General features: G+C 41.3%; 1 non-coding gene across 1 annotated transcript; it reads right to left on the bottom strand.

Annotated features, from left to right (window-relative positions):
- Window positions 1-108: 108 nt before the first annotated feature.
- On the bottom strand, window positions 109-190 carry trnas-aga. Its single transcript has one exon. It is a non-coding gene; the product is annotated as a tRNA-Ser (tRNA).
- Between the last annotated feature and the right edge of the window lie 4376 nt (window positions 191-4566).

Genomic DNA, 4566 nt, shown 5'->3' with positions numbered 1-4566 from the left:
GGCTTCCAGTACCAATGAGATAACACAATGTGGTTCATGAACAAACATCTGCAATTTAGTAAACTGTGAAGTGTCATTCGTTTGCTACCATTCTTCAAGAAAGCCTCTCGTTGTTGGCAGGATTCAAACCTGCGCGGGGAGACCCCAATGGATTTCTAGTCCATTGCCTTAACCACTCGGCCACGACAACCTGAAAAGCAGGTTTATATCTGTTTGGACAAATGTTCATAAACTTCAATTGGTTAGTAGTAGTAGCAGCTGGTGTCCTTAAAGGTTGGATTTCTCCTTTTTATTAAATGAAGGCATTAAGATCCATTTCCAAAAGATGATTTTTTAAATTCCTCTTTTTAGTCAACTTCAGCATGGGTTCCTAAACGCATGCATACCACTGTATGCATGTGTACCTGCATGCATTTCAAAATGTAGGCCAAGTATGTACTTAAAAAAAGAAACAGAGCCGTATTGACACAAAAAAAGAATTTGACAGTAGAAAGCACCATTTTAAGTACACAGCAGACCTACAATGAAAGTGTAATTGCACTGCTTTTCAAAATAGTAAGAACCTTCTTCTTTACAAACCTGATGGTGCAGTACTTGATCCACATGGATCCACTTGCTGTCCCTCTGGGTGTTCCTCTCTCTGTCCCATTTATGTTTTCTTCCTCCTCACTCTCTTCTTCATCCTCCTCACCCTCTTCTTCATCTTCCTCACCCTCTGGAATGTCCCTCTCTGTGTCAGAGCCCTCACTTTCATCACATGCCCTTTCTCCAAACTCCCAAAACTCCTCTGGCTCTCCCTCTTCCTGCTCTTCAGTCCCTTGATTTGTTTCTCTCACTGCTGTAATTCTCACTTTTCTTTGTTTACTAGGGCGCTATATCGCTTTCTCGTTTCATGATAAATATTAGAAGAAGATAAAACGTAGGAGTATGCATTACATTTATCTCCCTACTCAACACAGACATAAAGGCTGTCGATTACTATACACAAATGTAGCTATTTGTTATCGGAATACAACAGCAAAGACGGCTGAAGTTACGTGTTAACATCCAGAGATGCCAAAAGTATTCACTTCCCGTACTCAAGTAGAAGTAATAAGAGATAATTATCTTAAAAAATACTAGTAGGTAAAAGTAGAAGTACTGATTTAACTTCTTTACTCGAGTAAAAGTAACAAAGTAGAGGCTTAGCAATTTACTTAAAGTATAAAAGTAAAAGTAGCCTTATGATGACAAAGCTACCTGGACCAGACACGCTGAGGAACTACAGTGGACATGGAGAAAAGACTCTTTATTCTTTATTCTTTATTCTCTATATGCCATTGGCTACATTTTAAATGGCTGTCTGTCAATAGGACTAAAACATATAGCTTATTTATATTGACAGAGACTTGGACTCCAGGTTAATAAGATCCTGACCGAGTAGCAAGATATAAATTCAGCTGTGATTTTGTTAGAATTACATAAATATTCCCATCCAAGTAGATTCAATTTGGTATTGATGAAGCAAAAATAATAACTAACTCCAGTGAAATCATTTAAACTTAGTGAGGACTAGATTAGGACTGGATTTAAACCTGATTCTGGTTTCCAACTTGCCCAAGTGTGTCTGTTAAAACACAAATGGAGACAACTTCTCTCTGTTGATGCTTTATTACAATCAAGCATCAGGATAAACATGGGCGTGGGTAGCTCTGCTATGGCTGTGTGTGTGGTAATAAAAGAAATGAATAAACATTGTAAAGGCTACCATCCATGTAAATATTAATGTGCTAGGTAACAGGTGTAACCTAGGTAACAGGTGAAGAACACAGACAGGCTAACTTTTGCATGTACCAGAACTATAGACCAATACAACAACAGGCTTAAATGAACTGACAACATCAGTTCTATGACTTACAGTTCTCAAAGACGCACACAATCTCAACTGATTATCCTCCGGACAGCTAGTCCCTTTTTTTCCTTTTCTCTCATTTTTTTCTCCGTGTGGTGTGAGCGTGTGTGGTGTGCGCGCCTGCTCTTCAAAATAAAACCTGATAGACGACTTTTAGTACAAAATTAAAGTAACGAGCCAGTTTTGTGAAATGTAAGGAGAAGAAAATACTGATATTCATGTTAAAATGTAAGGAGTAAAAGTAAAAAGTTGTGAAGTAAAGTGAAGTAAAGTAAAAATACCAGAAAATCTACATGAGTACAGTAACGAAGTATTTGTACTTCGTTTCTTCCCATCTCTGGGTATAGGTAGCGTATCACTACTAACGGCTGACAGTTACAGTTACCGACAATTTTGGCAATGAATGAGTATTTCACATTGAACACTTAGGATTGGTTGTTCATTAAAAACAGGGCATTGCGAGTACAGATATAAACAGCAGAGGCAGAAAGGAGTCTACCAATTTGCCTCTTATGAATTCAGGTACTTCTCCAAGCCATGTCACAAGAGTTAATCTCATCTGATTCAACTTCAGGTCATCACATTGGCTGCCTTTCAGCTATGTAACATGTGCAAATGGCAGTGGTGGGATTGAACCCATGTCTCCAGAGAGACTGGAGCCTAAATCCAGCACCTTAGACCACTCAGCCACACTACCTACATGTGGCCATTCTCCACATCTTAACATGCACAGGGACTGTAACTAACGGTATGCTTGTTTATATTATTGGAACAACACGTGTTGCAAGACCAAAGCCAATACTTTATTGAGAAATGCCAATACTTTATTACAAATTTGTATCAATCTTTGTCATTTTTCTCTGTCATTGTTGATTATTAGAATATTGTAACCATCATTAAGTGAGTAGTTGTAGGTCTGTGTGAATATGGGCTGAACATTTACCTGACCTGAATTTGTAAACATCTTCTTTTGCATATTTACTGTAAAGAGCCATTATTCCTCCAACTGCCAACTATTGTTCCAGAGACAATAGGATATACAGTTTTGAGTTGCAGGGTAACTGTTCAAGACCAAAGACTTCACTGAAATACCTCAAGGGATCAAAACTCAGAGCCTCTCAGAGTATATGACTTCTGTATCTGTCCTCTGTGTGTTTCTTCTTGATGGGAGACAACTGGGTTTGTTATGACTCCCAGCCCTTTCCTTGAAGAATAGATGACGTGGAGTCTGAAAGAAACAGTTGCCTAGAAGTGTGTTTATCATAGCAGGTCCCAGGTCGAGACCAGAGCCAAGAGACAATATGTCCTTTTTCAGCTAAGATAGAATGACCGGTCAAGAAACTTGGACACACAAGGGACAGATTCAGAAATACGTAAGAGCTCCAACTGTCGGCCTGAGGTCCACTGATTGTTATGTTTGAGATTCAACTGTTTTCCAAACAAGGTTTTTTTTTCCTCTGGGGGCACTGGATATACAGAAGTGTATTACTGATTGTATTCACCAGAACTGTTGTCACTTTGTAACTTTGTGCATTGTGAGAGCTGCTCTTGTCATTTTTGATTGTTCTCTGCAGAAAACAATTAAACCCTTCCTCCGAATACCTAAACCTTTAATCCAGTTTGCAGCCTGTCTTTATTTTTTTTCAACAAGGTCTCTTCTGCCACTCAAATTACTCACTCGCTGAACAGAAACTTCCACAACAGTGTTTATGTTGCCAGATAACAATTAGCTCCAATTGACTGCATATATGTCCTAATTCATTTGTTTTTGTCTTTGGGGGGCCATCTATCTATGTTTTCATAGATTACTGTATTAAAGTCTCCTCCCCATAAAACTTTAGCTGAAGGGAATACCATTAGGAGGGAAGATGGCCCCGCTGTGTGTTTCTCGCCGCTTACCTCTGCTGGGATTATCGTTGATTTGCCTGTTTTTACTGTTTGTCACTCGAAATGTGTCACCACTGCTGGTGTATGACCGCTTGACTCTTCTAAGTATATGTAAGTCTGCGGAGAAAGTTTCCGCTCTGACGGTCAGTCAGGTACGCCGGCGCCGCCTTTCATGGGCGTCCATTCCGGCCTACCTACGGCGTCCGCCCTGTCTGCCGCTCCACAAAACTCGCCACGGGAGACGCGACAAGAGAGGAGGAGTACGTGTCAGGCTCAGAGCATGCCTGGCATCATCCTCCACCTGTGATCTGGGCCATCCACGTGTCCGATCTTCCCTGGAGTTCATCGGTTGCAATCCACGGCATTCTCCGGTATACAGTTACCGGTGGGCCCGGCAGACTGTACCGGACTCCGAGTGCCCGTCTCCCCGCTGCTGGAACAGGAAGCGCCCCAAGCGAGGCTGTGTGCACGGGAATCTACGCCAGCTCAGTCGTGTTTCCAAACAGACTGAAAGGCGCCCGATACGCATGGCACTGATCAATACTAGATCTCTAACAAATAAGACTTTTATATTGAATGACTTTTTTACGACCAATGACCTGGACTTTTTGTTGTTGACGGAAACCTGGCTGAAACCAGGTGATGACAGCGCCATCTCGGAGCTCCTCCCCCCCAGCTGTTCTTTCCTCAACTCTCCCAGAGTGTCAGGTCGAGGTGGTGGGCTGGCCACTCTATTCAGATGCAGGTTATTACCTTCACTTAGTTTTAATAGTTTTGAACTTCAGCTG

The sequence above is a fragment of the Etheostoma cragini genome, unplaced genomic scaffold (genome assembly GCF_013103735.1).
Source record: "Etheostoma cragini isolate CJK2018 unplaced genomic scaffold, CSU_Ecrag_1.0 ScbMSFa_81, whole genome shotgun sequence".
Classification (NCBI taxonomy): Eukaryota; Metazoa; Chordata; class Actinopteri; order Perciformes; family Percidae; genus Etheostoma; species Etheostoma cragini.
This window is presented reverse-complemented; position numbering and strand designations above follow the sequence as displayed.